The sequence below is a fragment of the Sus scrofa genome, chromosome 7 (assembly GCF_054392235.1).
Source record: "Sus scrofa isolate SSC_HxYL_T2T_F1_AM1 chromosome 7, Sscrofa_HxYL_maternal_Yorkshire_Landrace_v2.0, whole genome shotgun sequence".
Lineage (NCBI taxonomy): Eukaryota > Metazoa > Chordata > Mammalia > Artiodactyla > Suidae > Sus > Sus scrofa.
This window is the reverse complement of record NC_139389.1, coordinates 89,984,193-90,005,935: the sequence shown is the minus strand read 5'-3', so window position 1 is coordinate 90,005,935 and position 21,743 is coordinate 89,984,193. Positions and strand designations below refer to the sequence as shown.

General features: G+C 34.5%; 1 protein-coding gene and 1 pseudogene across 6 annotated transcripts in view; both read left to right on the top strand.

The window, feature by feature from the left end:
* LOC110261611 (uncharacterized) overlaps positions 1-21,743 on the top strand; it is a 310,291-nt gene that overhangs the window by 26,125 nt on the left and 262,423 nt on the right. The window contains exon 5 of one of the 6 annotated variants that reach the window (XM_084967015.1): positions 7,192-9,109. The exons of the other annotated variants lie outside the window; for them this stretch is intronic. The gene's annotated coding sequence lies outside the window, so the exon portion shown is untranslated. Of the gene's footprint in view, positions 1-7,191; positions 9,110-21,743 lie in introns of those variants that run through there. 6 annotated transcript variants of the gene reach the window in all.
* LOC146401757 (olfactory receptor 4F3/4F16/4F29-like) lies at positions 7,229-8,167 on the top strand (annotated as a pseudogene).

The following is a 21,743-nucleotide window of genomic DNA, read 5'->3' as shown; positions in this document are numbered from 1 at the left end:
AGGAATTTTGTTGCAAAAGTCTTTAGAGAAGTAGAACAATAGCAAAATGGGAGGTTGCATTTAAAGATTTTAATAAGAGAGGAGCCATAGCAAATGGTAAAAGCTGTGGGGAATGACACAATGGAGAGGGAACATGGATGATGTGGAAGAGAGAGGGAAAAGCTGGAATAGTTTTTGTTTGTTTGTTTTTGTTTTTGTCTTTTTGCCTTTCTTGGGGCTGCACCTAAGTTCCCAGGCTGGGAGCCTAATCAGAGCTGCAGCTGCCAAGCCTATGTTGGAGCCACAGCATAGCAGGATCTGAGCTGCATCTGCAACCTACACCACAGTTCATGGCAGCACCGCATCCTTAACCCACTGAGCAAGGCCAGGGATCAAACCTGCAACCTCATGGCTCCTAGTCGGATTCATTAACCACTGAGCCACGACAGGAATCCTGGAATGGTTTTTGAGTGCAAGAGTAAAGGCTTATAATGAGTGAGGTAGGGGTTTGGTTAGATCTTTATTACTTTGGCTTAGAAAGAAGAGAAGAAACTTCTTATTTTGCCGTCTTAAGCCAGAGTTCTGTATCTATTTTCAAAGTGGTTTGGCATCTAGTTACTTTTATGTGGTTATTGCTCTTGCTTGATATTTTGATTTTGCTTGATAAGATAAATGGGCAATATTGTATTTTTACTCTTGTCAAGGAGGTATGCTATAGAGAAGAACAAGAAAGAATGTTTTAGTTCTGGGTTCAAAAATGAAACTAAACTTTATTAGTTACATGATTTGGTTTAATGCATAGATTGAAATTATGCTCTGAAAGCAGTAATTACTCTGCAAAGTTGTTCTGAGAATTCAGTACAATAATATGCAAAAGAACTGATTTCCAAAATGACTTTATTTTCACATTTTAAAATATTTTAAAAGAATTATCAAAATTTCTTTCTAAAATTATTTTAATATATTTGATTTATAATGTGTTAGTTTCAGGTGTATAGCAATGTGATTCAGTTATACACGTGTATATATAGTATGTATATAAATACATACTATATATATTCTTTTTTTATATTCTCTTCCATTATAGGTTATTTCAAGATACTGAGTATAGCTCTCTGTGCCATATAGTAGATCCTTGTTGGTTATCTATTTTATATATAGTACTATGTATATTTTAATCCTAAACTCTTAATTTATTCATACTCCTTCCTTTTTTTAACTGTAAGTTTGTTTCCTGTGAGTCTGTTAGTCTATTTATATCTTGTAAATAAATTGTTTTTTAGATTGTACATACAAGTGATATATATTTGTCTTTCTCTGTCCTACTTACTTCACTTAGTATGATAAAATTTAGGTCCATCCATGTTCCTACAAATGGCATTATTTCATTTTTATGGCTCGGTAACATTCCAATACATGTATATGTATGTGTATACATACATATATGTGAACACTGAGGTGCATGTATCTCTTTGAATTGTGTTTTCTCCAGATAAATACCCAAGAGTGGGATTACTGGATCATATGGTAGTTCTATTTTTAGTTTTTTAAGGATCCTCCATACTGTTCTCCATAGTGGTTTTACCAATTTACATTCTCAACAGAGTAGGAAGGTTCTCTTCATGCTCTCTCCAATATTTATTATTTGTAGACTTTTTTTTTTTTTTTTTTTTTTTTTTTTGTCTTTTCTAGGGCCACACATGTGGCATATGGAGGTTCCCAGGCTAGGAGTCTAATCGGAGCTGTAGCTGCCAGCCTACGCCAGAGCCACAGCTCACGGCAACGTGAATCCTTAACCCACTGAATGAGGCCAGTGATGGAACCCTCAACCTCATGGTTCCTAATTGGATTCGTTAACTGCTAAGCCACGACAGGAACTCCATATTATTTGTAGACATTGGGATGATGGCCATTCTGATCTGTGTGAGGTGATACCTCATTGTAATGTTGATTTGCATTTCTCTAACAATTAGTGATGTTAGAGGAATGCTCAAAATTTCTGTTCTCAAGGTTTTAAAAATATTTTTCTGTATTTTTCATGTTCTTAAGATGAATATGTACTATTTAAATTATATAAAATATTTGAAAATGAAAATGATCACTTTAAATTTTGCTGGGGAATGCATATTCGGTCACCATAAAATAAATAGTTAAAGTACTTCTAGAAGATGGCAGAAGTTCACTTTATCATAAGAAAATTACAAACCTTTTATTTCCTCAGCAACAGTTTCTTTGCATGGCTACACTGGGAAAAACCAAAATTATCATAGGCAATAACTCCCAGGCCAAGTAATTTCAGTCTTGGCAGCATCACTTGGTCATTGCCCTCTAGGGTCATAATTAACTTCTACTCTTACTGTGACATTGTTTATACACAGAGGTGTGTGTGTGTGTGTGTGTGTGTGTGTGTGTGTGTGTATGTGTGTGTGATGATCCTGAATAGGATCTGGTTGATTTTTTTGTGGAGATCATATTTGAATCTTTAGGAGATCTCTTAGTTCCCTTGGCAAAACAGGTAGGTGAGAGGGTAAAAATAGTAAGAAAATCAGAAAACAAAGGTTTTGATGTTCTAAGGATAGAGTTGGTTTTGATGAGATTAAATTTTTCTCAAATCAGATCCCATTACAGCAGTCTCTTTTATTGGGTTTCTCCCCCCCACTTCTGTCCAGTTTATCTATCACACTAACAAATAAATCATTTTCCTCAAACTTGGATCTCATCATTGATTCCTTCCTCCTAAGTCTTTGCACCCCTTTATTTATTAACTGTACTCAACCATCTCAAGTTAGCGACTGAGGTCAAGTAAAACTAGTCTCAACTTTCTCATCTTAGTTTTGACTGTTGTCTTAAACAATTTCCATTCTCCAGGCAACCTTCATTCTTTACCATTATCCCAGAGTGCCTTGAATTTACCTGTCATTTCTCATTTCGTACCATCTGCTTGAAATAATTCTTCAAACTCTCTCTGTATATAGTATAATATTTATTATTACAGAAGCTCTTCTCAATGCTACCTTTTCCACTTTGTCTTTTCTGATCACCACAGCTGTAGGCTTCTCCTACTTTACTCGGTGTTACTAAGTCTGTAACATTCATCTTACTGTGCCTTTTAGATTTATTTAAAAGGTTAGTTAGACATTGTCTTTCTAAGCAATGGGCACAGACTACCTATTCAATAAATAAATTTTCATTAATAAAACAATTAAATAAGAAGCCATGTTAGAACAAAAATGAAAGAACTAGGACTACATTGGCCTCAGTTGCTATTTACATCTGTGACTGATTTTTTGACATGTGTAAATTGTTTTTGTGTTTTCCACTTGTGTTGCCAACAGCTATGACTAAAGTATGCTAAATGGATCTTGAAAAAAAATGAGAGTTTGGGAGGAAAATTCTTATTTCCTGAGAGACAGGCATTTGTGGGTTTGCTTCCTCTTCCTAAACAAGTTTATATGAATTTTTATCTGGTTAAACACATCCTTTGAAAATTCTATGAAGCATCCCCTCCCTCATTCATATGAAAATGTTCAGTTTTATCTGAGGTGTAGTAGTTTTTAATGAGAATTTATCCATGGTTTTGGCTGTAAGGCAAGAAGTGTTGGGGAAGTGGCACAGACTGATTTACTACTTGTCAGAAAACAAACTTCTCACAGAACAAGCCCTGTGTCTCCACCTAGGAGTAAGATCGTTCTTGCAAAGTATTCCTAATGAAGACCTTCAAGCTGCCTGGACACCAGGAAACCTAACAGCACCAACTCTACTTAATTATCTTAGATTAATAAATTCTGAATTGAAGATTTTTTAGTATGTGGAACATAGAACTGGGATATATAGCTTATATGTCTTACAGAGGATATATGCTTACATATATAAGGACATTACCTTACAAATAGTCCTTGTTGTCTCTTAGGCACCACTTACTGTGCCCTTGCTATTAAGGTAGGTATGCACTAGGTATTTGTTAGGCATAGCATATCACCTAGTTCCCACCATACCCTGCAAGGAAGATATTGTTCTCTCCCTTTACAAATGAGAGAACAGGCTCGGAGAGGTTGAGTAACTTTTCCATACTCACATTACAAATGAGTAGTGGAGTTTGGGTTTGAAGACAGCCCTGATAGACTTCAAAATCCAAGCTACTTATAGCTCTGCTGTAAGCCTCTCAGTCAGGGTAGCAGTTGTGATTTATGTTTGCATTGCATTGTAAAACACGTCTTTACATTCATTATTATGTGTGATATTCACAGAAATTGTGTGAGCCTGGCTAGGCAGGTACTGAAGAAATTTGCCTTTTCAAACTGAATCTTTTGATTAGAGGTGGGGGTTGGATCTTTTATCTGAACTCTTCTGAGTTTTCTCCCTCAGTATGTCCTTGTATGTTCCCCCTTTTCTCTCTCTCTTCCTTTTATTATCATTATGCATATTTCTTCTAATTTCCTCTTTCTTTGTGTCTTTCTCTGTTTTCATTTGTTATTACTACTTTCTTTGATCCCTTTTCTTTCTACCTCTCAGAATATTGCCAAGCTTCATGAGATTGAGTGTCAGATGTAGAGAAAAGTTCCTCTTATCCCAAAGCAAGATGAGTTGTTCGGATGGGATGCCCCTGGATAGAGGCTGTTAGTTGTGGTTGCTGTCAATTTTGAGATGAGAGATGTTTTTCTTTGCATGTGGCATCTATATGAAAAGATGGTGTAGAGAGAGGAGTGCATTGGAGTTATGGCTTCTGAAGTGTGGAGGGTTTATTATCCAGACTATCATTCTGGAAGTATATACTCACTTTTGAACCTGGTTATAAAATTTCAAACCTGATATGCAAATGAAAGTTTTAAAGCATTATGGTTAATAGCAAAAGACTCCACAGATTACAGATGAAAGTGTTTAGCATTCATATATAAAAGGACAGATCGCATTCCTTCCTCTTGCTGAAATTCTTGACTTCATTAGATAATACTGGTCCTTCTTTTGAATTTTCATTGTCCCCCCCCAACTCCTTCAACAAATAAGTTTCTCTACTGTTTGTATGGCAATAAGCATATTGCTTTATATTTTACTTATTATATGTGCAGTTTATGTCTTTCCAGTGGATTAGTGAGTTTGTGACTTATGGAAGTTAGAAAAAAAAATCTCAGACCATTTATCACCTGAAACTGTCAAGAAAGGCTTTATGAAATAATGGAGATTTTTTTTTTTTTTTTTTTTTTTTTTTTTTTAGGGCCACACCTGCAGCATGTGGAGGTTTCCAGGCTGGGGATTGGATTGGAGCTATAGCTGCCAGCCACAGCCACAGCCACAGCTCTCTCTCTCTCTCTCTGTGTGTGTGTGTGTGTGTGTATGTGTGTGTGTGAGTGTGAGACTGGGTCACTTTGCTGTATATATTGTTCATTGTATTCTCTTATGGTCTTTTGTATTTTTGCAGTATCCATTGAAATTTCTCCTTTTTCATTTCTTATTGTGTTTATTGGGGTTGTTTCTCTCCTCTTCTTGAGGAGAGTGAGTTTGGCCAGAAGTTTGTTCAATTTTTTTTACCTTTTCAAGGAACCAGCTCTTTGTTTTATTGATTTTCTTTTTCTGTTGTATTTTGAACCTTTTTTTTTTTATTGATTTCCTCTCCAATCTTTATGATTTCCTTCCTTCTGCTGACCTTAGGTTCTGTTTGTTCTTCTTTTTATAATTCATTTAGGTCATGGGTTAAGTTGTCAATTTGAGATTTTTCTTCTATTTTGAGGAAGCCCTGTATCACCATGAATGTCCCTCTAAGCACTGCTTTTGCAGCATCTCATAGATTTTGAATGCTTGTGTCTTCATAATCATTTGTCTTGAGATATTTTTTGATTTCCTCATTGATCCATTGGTTTTTTTAGTAGCATGTTGTTTAGTCTCCATGTAGTCAGGATTCTCTGATTTCTTTTCCTGTGATTGATTTCTAGTTTCATGCCATTTTGGTGAGAGAAGTTATTTGAAATAATTTCAAACTCTTACATTTGTTGAAGCTAGTTTTGTGCCTGGTATGTGTGAGTACCATGTAATTTTCAATATAAAAGTTTCTCAATTTCTTGGTTAAATTTATTCCTAGGTATTTTATTCTTTTTGATGCAATTATAAGTGTTATTTTAAAATTTTTATCTTTTTGATAGTTTGGTATTACTATATAGAAATGTGACAGATTTGCTGATTTTGTATCCTTCAAATTACTGAATCTATCTATTCTAATTATTTTTGATGGCTCCTATAGATTTTCTTTATATATAGTTTGATGCCACCTTCAAATAGTGGCAGTTTACTTCTTTCCTTCCAATTTGGATTCCTTGTAATTATTTTTTTCTTTTCTGATTGCTGTGGCTAGGATTTCCCACACTATGTTGAATAAATATTAAAATAGTAGGTATCCTTATCTTATTCCTGATCTTAGAGGAAAAGCATTCAGCTTTTCACCATTGACTGTTATGTTAGCAGTGGGTTTGTCATATATGACCTTTATTATGTTGAGATATGTTCCCTCTGTGCTCACTGTTGATAGTTTTTATCATAAATGAATGTTGAATAATATGGTCTCTTGAGTTATGCTTCTGTCTTCATCATCAGCAGCATCATTATCATGAATATTTAGTAAGTGTGTGTGAATAATTGTATTATCAGGTAGTTGTCATATGTAATATAATAATGCAGTATAAATACAAGCCTACCTCATATTATTGTGCTTCACTTTATTGCAATTCACAGACACTGCATTTTTCACAAATTGAAGGCTTGTGGCAACAGTGCATTGAGCAAGTCTGACAATGCAATTTTCCCAACAGCATTTGCTCAGTGTATCTATGTTGTATTTTTGTAAATATCACAATATTTGAAACTCTTTAATTATTATAATATTTTTTATGGTTATTTATAATCAGTGATTTTTTAATGTTGGTACTATGACTTACTTAAGGCTCAGATGATGGTTAGCATTTTTTAGCAATAAAATTAAATTAAGTTTTATTAACTGTTTTTCTTTTTTGACAGAGTGCTATTACACACTTAATAGACTACAGTATACTGTAAACATAAATTTCATGTGCACTAGAAAACCAAAAAATTAATTTGTCTTGTTATTTTGTGATAGTCACTTTATAGCAGCTGTTTGCACCAAATCCACAATGTCATCAAGATGTGCCTGTAATTAATACCGCTAATATCGCTTATAATCACAATTTATTTCTCATTTTTTTTTAGTTCTATTATTTTAGCAGCAGCCCTGTTGGTTGGACCAATGGATGGATGGAATCACTCAGTTGTGTCTGAGTTTGTGTTTCTGGGACTCACTGATTCATGGGAGATCCAGCTTCTCCTCCTGGTGTTCTCCTCTGTGCTCTATTTGGCAAGCATGACTGGAAACATCCTCATTGTGTTTTCTGTGACCACTGATCCTCACTTACATTCCCCCATGTACTTCCTACTGGCCGGTCTCTCCTTCACTGACTTGGGTGCCTGCTCTGTCACCTCACCCAAGATGATCTACGACCTTTTCAGAAAGTGTAAAGTCATCTCCTTTGGAGGCTGCATTGCTCAGATCTTCTTCATCCATGTTGTTGGGGGTGTGGAGATGGTGCTGCTCATCGCCATGGCCTTTGACAGATATGTTGCCATATGTAAGCCTCTCCACTACCAGACCATCATGAGCCCACGAATGTGCCTTTTGTTTCTGGCTGCTGCCTGGGCCCTTGGTGTCAGCCACTCACTGTTCCAGTTAGCATTTGTTGTTAATTTACCCTTCTGTGGCCCTAATGTATTGGACAGCTTTTACTGTGACCTTCCTCGGCTCGTCAGACTGGCCTGTATGGATACTTACAGACTGCAGTTCATGGTCACTGTCAATAGTGGGTTTATCTGTGTCGGTTCCTTCTTCACACTCCTCATCTCCTACATCTTCATCCTGTTTACGGTTTGGAAACACTCCTCAGGTGGTTCATCCAAGGCTCTCTCCACTTTGTCAGCTCACGTCACTGTGGTACTTTTGTTCTTTGGTCCAACCCTGTTTGTCTATACCTGGCCACACCCAAATTCACAAATGGACTAGTTTCTTGCTCTCTCTGATGCAGTTCTCACTCCTTTTTTGAATCCAGTTATCTATACATTCAGGAATAAGGAGATGAAGGCAGCAGTGAAGAGAACTTTCAGACTATTAATGATTTTTTGAAAGATATCATAAATAATTTTGTAAGGACTTTATCCTGATCATCATATCACCTGTGTCTTAAAGTTTAGAATTAGCTTTTTTAGTGCATTAGCAGTTAATGTAAATGCTAACCACACTTTTTAAGAAAGATATTTCCACCTAAAAGAATGAAGGTTTAGATAGAACTTAATTCAAAACTTACTTATTTACTTTGGGTTGCATATATATGTAGTAATTATAGTCATTTTGTTCAAGCTAGTTTCTTTGCCTCCTCTTTCTCTTGACTGTAAGTTTTTATTGTTTCAATTTATCCATATATTTACTGATAATATGTCCTTCCAGGTAACTAAGATGCTCATTATTCACTTGATATTGATAATCTCCATATGTACCAATAATGGCTCTATTTCTCCTTCCTTTGGTTAGTTGGAAAATATTTATATTTCAACCAATTTCTTCAGGCTTATTTTACCAACTGTCTCTTTATAATTTTGAGGATATATTTATGTTTATCAGGAAAATTTTCTATTCAAATTCTTTCTCAAATAGTTAAAAACAATCTTATTCCAGACTAGAGGAATGCTAATATCTCCTGTTTCATTGAAGTCTGTCTTCCTGCCTCTTTTCTTCCTGCTTTTTCTCTTAGATAACTGTCCCATGATCACTCAATGTATTATATATTCATAATGTAGACCCTGCTGGGAAGAATTTTGAAAGCCTAAATTAATGATGTCAACTGGTTTCCTTTTTTTCACATATATATGCATAACCATGACCCAGTAATTTGTTCTTTCTTTTATCTATTCTCTAAAATTATTCTTTTGCTTTCTCTCTATTTTTGGCATTGTGTTTATTCTCTACCTGGATTTATTTCTAGAAATGCATGGAAGCACTTCAATATGTATAGTCAAGAGGAGTTATAACTGGAGAGAGATATGACTCAAATACACAAAATAAAAACTTTAAGAAATTTTGTAGTGCCTTGTAAAAATCATTGTGAATTTTCAGTGCTTGCCAAATGTCATAAGCCCAGTACCCTATTCTTTCCATTAGTTACATCTAAACAATCTAAAAAATATAAAAACTATGTTAGGGAAGAAAAACAAAATTACTGAGAAATTGCAGAAGGGAATCAAAACTTTAAGAAGCAGTCCAGAATTAGATATTCTTTTTAAAATTTTTTGTTTTTATCATTTCTCTGTATTTCTCATAACTTTTACATGGGAACAGGCCCCACATTCAAAGCTATGCTTTCATTATACAGGCATAAAAAATTTAAGAGAAAACTAAACCTCTGGCTAGGGAATTGGGGACAGTGTTCCCTGTAAGTTAGAGAATGTAAGAGACATACATATTTTTATTTTCTGTTTTCTTTGCCCTATTCCAGGGGACTCATTGTTGCAGAGGTATGGGAGTAAAACTTAACAAAAAAGAAGATGATAGAGGAGCCCTCTGATTGTTTAAAAAGTGTGAAGGAAATTCCCATAATTATTTTCTTTCTTTTTTTTTTGCCACATTATCCCAAAGACAGTTAATGAGTTACAGCTCAGTAGAATTCAGGCAGCTGAAACTCCAAAAGAAACCCCAGATTTCTAGTCGGATGATGCTGAAAAGGGGCCCTGCAAGTATAAGAATATGTAGAAGACTCTTGGAGATGAGAAACCTGGAGAAAAATTCCCTAATTTAGTGTTTGCAACAGCACACATCTGCGAGTGATTCTTAGCTGTGCATATGTGAAAAAGATGCAGAGAAGTATATAGGACCTTTTAGAAGTTATTTATTTCAACTACTACCAAAAATTGTAGACTACCTAATGAGTGTCACACATGTGGGGCAGACTCAAAGCAGCATAGCAAAGGCTTTGAAACACACTGATATTGGAACTGCTACTAACAGGAGGTGCAATAGAACTTGTGGTCAGAAACTTATTTGTTGCCTACTAAAAGAGGCAAACAGCAACAAAAAAATTCTCCAGAGGATCTGAACAGGCCAGAATTTCACAAAATAGTATTCAAAATACCTGAGATCTAAATCTTAAATTAATTGACATATAGCAATCAAGAAAGAGTGATCAATATTCAAGGGAAAATATAATTAATAGATGTCAACACCAATATTACCAAAATGCTGGAACTGGCAGACAGATACTTTAAAGCAAGCATTAATACTATGATTTATGAGGTAAAGTAATGATGCTTTAAATGAATAGAAATATAAATGATCTGAGCAGAGATATAAAACTATAAACAAGAGTTATATGGAAATTTTAGAACTTTGAAATACAATATTTGAAATGAAAATTTGTGGAGTGGGATCTACAGCAGATGAAAATTGCAAAAGAAAGAGATAGTGAGCTTGAAGATAAACCAATGGAAATAATCCACTCTGAAGAACAAAGATTAAACACATACACTCTAATGGACAGAGATTAAAAAGATTCAAAAGGAAATGAACAGATTCTCAGAGACCTGGGAACAAAATGAAAAGGTCTAACATTCCTTTCTTGAAGTCCTAGAGGAAGAGAAGACATAGATTAGTATAGAAAAAACTTTTGAGGAAGATGATTAAAACCTTTCCCAATATGTGGAAAGACAAATTTGCAAACTCAAAAAGCTCAGTAAAACCAAACAGGATATGCTAAAAAACAAAACAACAACAAAAAATGTCCTAATCATTATTATAAATTTTCACAAAACTTAATACCAAAAAAAAAATGTTGAAGGCAACCTGAGAAAAAAAGACACATTATGTAGAAGGTTAATGATACAAATGTTAACAGACTACTTAGAGAAAAACATAAAGGAAATCTCAGTGAAACTTCAGGAGGTATAGGAATGGTAAATCTCTGGATAAATACAAAGAGATTGCTTTTCTCCTCTTAAATACTGTAAAATACCTACATATGTCGAAAGTAAAGTTGTAACATTAAATCATGTGATTTTTCAGATATGGAAAATCCAGATCATGGAATTTGTAGATGTACTACATATGACAACCATAGCGTAAATTGAGGCAGGTATAGAGAACTCTATGTTAGGTCTTTTACATTGCGCTTCAACTAGTAAAATATTAAATTTGAGTAGACTATGAAAAATTAGAAATGTGCATTATAATCTCTAGAGAACCACTATACAGCAAGAGCAACAACAAAGAGTTGTAGCCAAAGTCAATACAAAATTTAAGTCAAATCTTTAACAATACTCAAAAAATCCAAAAAGGATGCAGGAAAGGATAAATTAAAAAAAAAAAAGAACCAAAGGGAAAACCAGAAAATAAATGATAAAATTATGATAAAATTATTTTAATAATTTCATTAAATATAGAGGTCAATTAAAGTATTATCAGATTATATGCTAACTATAAGAAACCCATTTTAAATATGACATATATATATGTTAAAAGTAACAGGATGAAAATATACCATGTAAATGCTAATCAAAAGAAAATGGGTTTGGAAAACAGTATGGAGCTACCTTATAAAACTATACATAGAGCTACCATATGACCCAGCACTCTTGGGCATATATCCAGACAAAACTTTCCTTGAAAAAGGCACATGCACCTGCATGTTCATTGCAGCACTATTCACAATAGCCAAGACATAGAAACAATCTAAATGTCCATTGACTGATGATTGGATTAAGAAGATGTGGTATGTATACACAGTGCAATACTACTCAGCCATACAAAAGAATCAAAATAACGCCATTTGCAGCAACATGGTTGGAACTAGAGACTCTCATACTGAGTGAAGTAGGTCAGAAAGCAAAAGACAAATACCATATGATATCACTTATATCTGGAATCTAATACACAGCACAAATGAACTTTTCATAGAAAAGAAAATCATGGACATGGAGAACAGTCTTGTGGTTGCCAAGGGGGAGGGGAGAGGGAGTGAATGGGATGGACTGGGAATTTGGGGTTAATAGTTGCAAACTATTGCCTTTGGAATGGATCCTGCTGTATAGCACTGGCAACTATATCTAGTCACTTATGATGGAGCATGATAATGTGAGAAAAAAAATGTATATGTATATGTGTGACTGGGTCACCTTGCTGTATAGTAGAAAATTGACAGAACACTGTAAACCAGCTATAATGGAAAAAATAAAAACCCTTATTAAAAAATGGGAGGGGTTATGTTAATAACTAACAAAATAGACTTCAGAACCAAAAAGTTATCAAGGAAAAATATGGGCATTGCATGATAATAAAATGGTCAAGACGATATAAAAATAGTGAATGTGCAAGTCACTAATTATACAGCTTCAAAATACATGAGATAAAACTTGGTAGAATTGAAAAGAAAAGTAGTCAAATCCACGCTCATACTTTGAGACTTAGATAATTCAGAGAGATTGATAGAAAAGTTATACAGAAAATGCACTTAGGACAAAGACCTACATAATGCAATCAACCAATTTGATCTAATAATTATTTGTAGAGCAAGCTACCCAACAACAGTAGATGGTATACATTTTTTTCAGTTGTACATGGAATATTTATTTTTATTTTTTTATTTTTTTTATTACAGCTGGTTTACAGTGTTCTGTCAGTTTTCTACTGTACAGCATGGTGACCCAGTTACACATACAAGTATACATTCTTTTTTTTCACATTATCATGCTTGTACATGGAACATTCTTAAAGATAGATTATATTCTAGAGCAGAAAGCAAATTTAACCAAAGTTAAAAGAATTGAAATAATTCTCTAATAATAACAGAATTAAACTGAAAATTAATAGACTGATATCTGAATAAGATCCCCAAATATTTGGAAATTAAATAAAAACATCAACTAATACATTGGTCAAAAAAAGGAAATTGAAAATATTTGAGTTGAATGAAAATGAAAATACAATATCAAAATGGTGGGATGCAACTACAGCTGTGGTTTAAAAAGTTTATACTATTAAATGCTAACATTGCAAAATAAAGATGTTAACTAATACTCTAATATTACATTTTTAAGAATTTATGGTAAATCAAATACAAATAAGTCAAAGGGAAGCAACAATGATAATAGAAAAATTATTAAATCACTGTGCTGTACACCTGAAACTTACATAATGTTTTAAATCAACTATACATCAATTAAAAAATCAGTACCTAAGAAATCAAAGTTTAAAAAGTTGAGTTTGGAGGATTTTTATCTATGTTTCCAGTTTAGAAATTCTCTCATACTCTGCTATGAGACATGCAAAATCAGGAAAGGAATAGACTTGTTTCTTAACCGAGGAGTGGAATGTATATTTAGTGTTTTGGGGAAATAACTGAGAGTACTCCTGTTATAGAAAAGCTATAAGAATCACCTCTCTGGAGTTCCCATTGTGGCTCAATGGTAACTAACCCGACTGGTATCCATGAGGTTGTGGGTTTTCCATTCCTGGCCTTGCTCAGTGAGTTAAGGATCTGACATTGCTGTGAGCTGTAGTGTAGGTGGCAGGACATTGCTGTGAGCTGTAGTGTAGGTGGCAGATGTGGCTCTGATCTGGTATTGCTGTGGCTGTGGTGCAGGCATTCAGCTAAGCTCCAATTTGACCCCTAGCCGGGGCAGTTCCATATGCTGTGGGTGTGGCCCTAAATTAAAAAAAAATTAAAAAAGAATCACCTCTCTGATTCTAATAAACCTGCCAATGTACAATATTTAATCACTTCTTCCCAAGAGCCCCCAAATCTCATCTTGTTGTGGCATTAGCTCAAAGTCCAATACTTTGCCATTTAAATAAGTTTATATGATATTCAAGTGTATATGATTCCTTAGATACAGCTCTTTTTAGTATGGTTTTTCTTGATCCAAAGATAAATTTTTAGCCATCGGTTCCCAAACACTAATAAAATGGCAAGACATAAGGGTAACTACAGTAGATAATTTTATTTAGGAAGTTTGGAACTACGTTTAGAAATGATAGAAACATAGTCATCACTGTAATGTTTTACTGGGTTTGTTGTTTGGTTAAGTGGGAACATCAAAATAAAAGTGGGCAAGGGAATTGACTATACAGATTAATCTGAGGAAGGGAGTGAGGAAGGATATCTGGGGAGTGCGAACAATAAAAAAAATGTGGTAGGACTATTGGACTGGGGGTCCTAGTAGTGGTGAGGAATTTTTAGATTTAAAGCATTAGATAGAGTGAGTGCATCTAAATCCATTACAAGTACTGTTGATTGTCTCTCCTAAACATATGGCAAACACCTATGTCCAAAACTCCTATACCTAGCCTAATCAACCACATTTCTTATCTTGACAAGGTGTTACTTTTAAGTGCTCTTACCTGCATCGTCTGTTCTCTTTCAAATCCATCTGTACACGGTAGCCTGGTGATATTCATAGATGTCAAGTCTGGTCAAATCACCTTCTTCGAGGAAGATTTTTATTCTTCCGTAATTTCTCATTCTCCTAGGAACAGTATTCTGCTAAATATTTCAGCGTTATCCTGTATAAGACATATATCCAGTATGGTTCCAGGATATTGTATATCCAATATGGTTCCAGGATCCAAAACTCCCAGTGCCCTCTCTGGCCTCATGGGGGGAGAATAAATATTTCCCTCTTCAGGGAATCTTTTGTCTTCCACTACTAGTTAACTTCTATTTATCATTTAGTTTTAGCTCTAGTATCACTTCCTCAGGAAAACCTTTCTTGATTTTCTTGCTTACATCAATTCCTTCTAATAATTTTCAATCTATTGCAGAGTAATTTTCATGCTTGCAATTGCACATTTGTGTGAATGTTTGATTAATATCTAACTCTCTAGTATATAAAACCCCAAGATGAGAGAACTGTGAATCACTGGCACTTGGCACACTCCTGACATACAGGGGCTCAATAAATATTAGTAGGATGAATGAATGAATAAATTTTCTGCATCATTTAAAATATTTTATTGCATTAAGATTTCTCTCTATATGTTTCATTTCTTTTGTGTGTCCATGCTTCCTTTTAATTTGAAGGTTTATAGTTACTTTTAGTTATTCATTGCATGCAACGTATTTAATGCTATAATTTCATTACCTCAAAGACAGTATCCATTAACTCCTCACTATGAAATAGAAATTACTATACTTTCCTTTAATCCTTTAGCCCCTTTATCTTTCCCTCTTCATGATTTAATTTTGATTTTATTATTCCTAATTCTTAAAATCATTACCTTTATGTTTTAAAATAATGCTGAATCATTCTTAATAATTGTTAATTCTCTCCTACTGTGAAAAATATGGAAACTAGAATATTACTGAAATAGTATTTCATTTTTTGTTATTAATATAATTACTCTTTTAAAATATATTTACTATTTTATTGAGATATAACTTACATGTAACTTTTTTACACTGCCATGTTTTGTAGCATTTGAATTCTGTTATTTAACCACAATCCCCTGAATTCTTTAAAATTAGACTTCATAACTCACTATTACCATGTTATCTTTGCTTTTTGCTTAGTAGAGTTTATTCTCTTGTCGTTTCTTCAGTAGCGCCTCATGGGAATTCTGTTTCCTAAGTTTTTTTGTTTGTTTTGTTTTTGTAGGCTGTTTATTTTGTGCATATGGAGTCTGGTAACTTCAGCTGAATCTGCCTTGATGTGGCCCATGTGCTAACATTTTTTTTTTCTCCTGGAACATGATAAGCCTTTTTGTCTGTATATTCTATGCTTCTTTCATTTCACGAGAAAGTTTTCTTTTATCTTGAGTGTTTTCCTTCACTAAATATTGTGAACTCTTCTTAAGGAACACTATTTTTTAAAATTTATTAGATGTTATTTTACTCTATATTTTCTCTAATTCTTTTAAACTCTGTTTTTCTATTTTAGAATATTTAAATTCTCACTTTTTTCTACTTTTTTTTTGTTGTTCTGGCTTTTTTGTCTCTTTTTTAGGGCCACACCCTGGCACATGGAGGTTCCCAGGCTAGTCATCTCATTGGAGCTGTAGCCGCTGGCTTCTGTCAGAGCCACAGCAACACATGATCCAAGCCGCATATGTGACCTACACCACAGCTCAAGGCAATGCTGGATCCTCAACCCACTAAGCGAGGCCAGGGATAAAACCCACATCCTTATGGATGCCAGTCGGGTTCATTAACTGCTGAGCCACGATGGACACTCTGACTTTTTTCTGCTTCTAGTGATCTTCATTTCTATCATACTTTCATTTTTTCATTTACTTTTTGAGTTTTTCCAGTTTATTTTTATCATTTCATATTTTCTGATTTATTTATTTTTACTCACATCTTCTAAATGTCATTTCAGAAAGAAGACATCTTTAAAAATTCATTGAAAAATTGCTAATAATTTATACTACATCATGGCATAACTTTCTGTTATGTGTATGCTAATAATACCTTATGTCATGTTCCCCTTTGTTTTGTATTGAAGTATATTCATAAAAGTCATCACCTGCTTTAATAAAATCATTGTGATATAATATATAATCATTATTATCAATATTTTATATACTAGATATTTGAAGGGATATCTTGAAGGAGGAGGTAGGGGTGATCAAGCCACATGATAGAAGGAAGCAGCTGAGCTTTAGAATGCTATCTTCAAAACACCTCTTGTCTGTTAGTATGACTCTCTCCTGGGCTTTTGGGCTAACTACTGGTCAGAGCATAGTCATATTTGTTAATTTTTGCTAGATATCTTATGATTTATCAATTCTTCTAATTATATAATGGGAATTTTCAGTCGTATGGTTGCTTCCCCCCTGCTCTTGCCTTGATTTTTCTTCCATTACATTATACACATGGCCTAATTATTTCAAAGGTGCTACATCTGCATTTTTCTCTTTAAGTTCCTTTCCCTATCACTTTCTGGTGAGGATTCACACACTCAGATATTTATGTTCAAAGTAAAGCTCACTGGTTTATTCTCAGTGTATCCACTCCTTTTTTTTTTTTTTTTTTTTTTTTTGTCTTTTTAGGGCCACACCCACGGCATATGGAAGTTCCCAGGCTAGGGGTCTAATCGAAGCTGTAGCCTCCAGCCTATGCCAGAGCCACAGCAATGCCAGGTCTGAGCCACAACTGTGACCTACCCCACAGCTCACAGCAACGCTGGATCCCCAACCCACTGAGTGAGGCCAGGGATCGAACCTGCAACCTCATGGTTCCTAGTTGGACTCATTTCCACTGCGCCATGATGGGAACTCCTCCACTCTTTTTTTGAGACTGCTGAGCTTCCTGACTAGCTCAAAATCTTTGGAGGCATGTATTTTCTTTTGGCGTTCATTCTTGTCCTATTTTAATTTTTATCTTACATAAGTTCTCCTTCACATATTATGGCTTGAAGTTGGAGATAGGCTATAGCTTACATTTATGTTTCTTCTCCTGATTTAAAAGAATAGAGAGGAAGAAGCATCTCAAGTTTGAAATCTTAGACTGGAAGTCTGAATTTATTTACATAATTGAGGTTGACCTACTGCTTTATTTTTTCTCCTGTACATGTATAAAATTTGGATTCTGGATCATATGTGCTTCATGAATGTGTTAGGTAATGTTGACTTTCCTATAATTTAAGGAAGAAAGAGAAAAAAAACTTGAGAAAGTCCTAAATTCATATATAAGCCAACCTTTTAAGATCTATGTGATTTAGATGCTTTGTCTGAAATTAGGTGGCAAAAACTACACCTGCCTCACAGTGGTTGTGAAGACCCAGTAGAAAAGGTATGAAAGTGTTATTTTTGAAGTTATTTAAATATCATTTTCTTATGTAGTCTCTCCACTTTTTCCCATGAAATACTGTATAGTTTTATCTCTATATATTCTTTATATTTTTAATATATTATGTGCTTAAGTTAGATATTACTATGGTAATCAACTACAATTTAGAAATGATTAAATGAGTAAACATTTTAAAGGCCACCTTTAAAATGTTGCTCTGGAATTCACCTTCAATTATCATAAAATAAATAGGTCAAGTAGCTCTAAAATATGGTCAGTTGCCTCTTTGTAATAAGAAAATTAAATATCTCTCATTTCTCATTAACAGTTTCTCTGCTTGGATGCAGTGGGAAAACCAAAACAATCATAGGTGTTAATTCCCCAGGCCAAGTGATTTCAGTCTCACAGTCCCAGATCTTGGTGGCCTCACTTGGTCACTAACCCCTGGGGCTATTATTAGTTGCTGCTCTGACTGTTTTAGCTATTTGTGTATGTCTGCAATGATCCTTCATAGGATCTGGTTGATTTTGGGGAAACTGTATCTGTCTGAGTCTTTAATGATACTTTCTTTTAGTTCCTTTGGTAAAACAGGTAGGTGGGAAGAACAAAAATAAAATCTGTAGTGATTAAATTACTGAGCCAAGGTTTTTATGTTCCAGGAAGGCAAAAATTCAGTTTTCCTCACCTCACTGGGATGTTAGCCTTTTCTGTGGCAGTTTTCTTCTGGCACTAGAAAAGGAGAATGGAGCATGGATCAAGTCCATGAAGAAAAATCACTTGTATGGGCAGTTGAGGCTATGAGTAAGGGAAAGTGTACATCATCCCTTCAAAGAATGGGAATAAAGCTGTAGCCAAATAGCAAGGAAGACCCAGGAACACTCAGAGTTTATTGTATGATTATTCATCTTCTTTTCCAAGTATTCCATGTGTTTGGCCTTGTTTTAAAATTTTTATTTTTTTCTTCTCCTGTATTTTTCTTTTGGGCCTGTGGGATATGGTCAGTCTAGCCACGTGGTTGGTCTATCCACTGCCTAGAAACCTTTCAACCCTTTGTAACCTTCTCACCTGCTATTTCACTCCTCAGCCCTCATCATCCTAATGGTCGAAGTTCCTTTTGGTTGATTTCAAGCTACTGAATATTGTTGGTGTTTGTTACCATAGAGTGGCGTGTAGGTTATTTGAAAACTTTGTCAATCCAGCCCCTAATGGGGGCTTTTCATTCATTTGTTCTTTGACAGCTCTATCACATTCATTATATTATTCCTTCTTAAATGAACACATTTGATATTTACAATGTGTGCTTATGATACACCAGTCCAAATCACCCATTTGCAAAGTAAAACATTTATGTCAATTGGTATCTCAACTTTCATATATTTCTTCTACTTTACTCTATCATCCCTCTTTTTCATTGTCACATTGCTCTACTCCCTCCCTTTATTCTCTGTTTTCATCCTCCATTCTTGATTCATTCTCTCTTTTGGCCTCTGGCCAGGGATTGGCTGTCCCCTTACCTCTGTGATTGCTCTGCCTATTTCATTGATTCCTATGCTTCCTTTTACACTATTACGTGACATTCTACATGGGTGGATCTCTGCTTTTTTTCTTTTCTTTTTATCCTCTATAGCCTGTCCTTCATAGAATTAACTATTATACATTCATTTATTACTCTTATATGGATTATTACTCAGTTATGTATTGAATCTATACTTTTTTCCATGTTTCCTTTCCTGTGTTTCAATCTGGATATCTCACTTGTACCTGAAACTCCAGTTGCTTGATATGATTGTGATAATCAGTTTTCTTCATTCCCACAAATTCCAGATCGAACTATCTTCTTTTTAAAAATTAACCCACCATTGTCCTATTCATACACAAATCTTTGACTTTACTCTTCTTCATGCTCACTCCACTTTTAATCACTCACCAATTCCTGTGGGTTTTTACTTCTCAATATTTCTGTCCTCTGAAACTGTGTAGTCCTGGTGCATCTGCATGTGCAGTTCTAGTCCCAGATTTGCTTTAATTCATCATTCTCTTAAGAGGATTCCTTATCCCATTTTTCTGTCCTCCAGTCGAAGTATCATGTTTATAAATAGAGCATCTTCATTTATAACTGGCCTCATCATCAATTCTTTGCACCCACTCCTTCATTGACTCCCTACACTTATTTAATAATTCTTGAATATCTCAGATTATTTCTCATTGTCAGGCACAAACTGATCTCTACCGATCTTTGTTCTTTTCTCCAAAACATCACCTTTGCTATAGACAATCTGTATGCTTCACTATTAACCCAAATGAATACTAAACTTATCTGTTTTTAATATTTTACAATCTGCTTGCAATGACAAACTTTGTGTATTGAAATATTTACCATCTCTTAAAGCTATACAGAAATGCCCCATTTGATATGCTGCATTTTCCCATTCTTCTCATATATTAGAGGATCTATTCCACTTCTGTGACCTGCACTTCATAATGCTTTGTGTGTACGTAATATAGGGATTGACTTTGGACAATGTTAGTCTTTCATGAAATCTGGCACATAGAAAGCAAATCCATATTAAATTAAGAAAATGAATAAGTGAGAAGAGAATGGGAGTAGAACATAACTAAGACTTTGGTTTTGGATAACCACCTGATTTTATAATGTGCCTAAGCTACCTCTGTTTTCTCCACTTATATAATTTAATTGGAAGTAAAAATTAATAATTCTATCTACCTTATGAAAATGGAAGTTTAGAGAAAATTCTGATATCCTGAATATCTGGTATTATGTAGTTTGTCTTCCTTAGCTCAGCAGATCAATATGTATTTGTGCCAGATCAATACGTATCTGATGGGCACAGCCTTCAGAAATCCCTTTAAGCACCTGCCATGGCCCTTTCTTCCATCTTGCCTCTCTCTTACCTTTAAAGACAAGGGAAATATCCAATGTTGTCTAAGGTTGTCAGGAAAAACAAATTTTTAATGGGGGGAATTAAAACTAATGGCTTTGGATTATGGGGATGGCAATAGTGGAGGGAACACAGCTTGATCAGAACACAAAGCCTCTTTTTTGCATCCCTTAGGTAGTCTTTGATTAATATCTTTACTTAGGAGAAAAATTATTTAGAAAACATACTTCAGTGATTGGATAGAAGTGTTTACTTAAAACAAGGTCAAGTTTCAATATTTTAGAATAATGAAAAAGATTCAGAATGTCAGGAATAATTTTCTATACTTGAAAGCCACTTGTGTAAATAATTTTGACTATTTATAGGTATCATTTATTGTGCCATTCTACACACTAGGTACTGAGGTAGGTATGTTTACATATATTACATCATTTATTTCTCACAACACCCAGTGAAGATGGTATTATTATCTCCTTGATAATAATGAGAAAACAGGCTCAGAGAAGTCAAGTAACTTTGTTATGCTCACACAGCAAGTGAGCATAACAAAGCCTCAATTAAAAATAAATAAAGAAATAACAGGCCTGATTGATGTCAAATCCCAGGCTATTAACCATACTACATATGAGAGAAAGTCTGTGAATTTTTGTATTTTTAGGATTGAAAGAGGTAGGAAAATTTGGAAATGATTTCTGGACTTTCGAATGTAAGCAGATAGCCATGTGATAACTTCATCATGGAGAAGAACCACACCTTTGGAATTAAGTGCACTGTGATCCTCAGTAGCAGAAGCTGACTGGACAGAGAACCCTCTTGGGGTGGTAGAATACACAGAAAACATACATGGGTAGAATTTCATGTGCTGTTTGTCTGTTGTACTGTACACCTTCTGCTTAGTATATGTTAGACTCCTCAAGTCATAATAACAGTTAAAATTTTACAGTGAATTACATGTGTATATCATTGTACACTATAAAAAGCAAACTTTCCATTCATTTTCATGTGTGATTTTTCTCAGAAAGTCTGTGAGCCTGACAGGACAGGT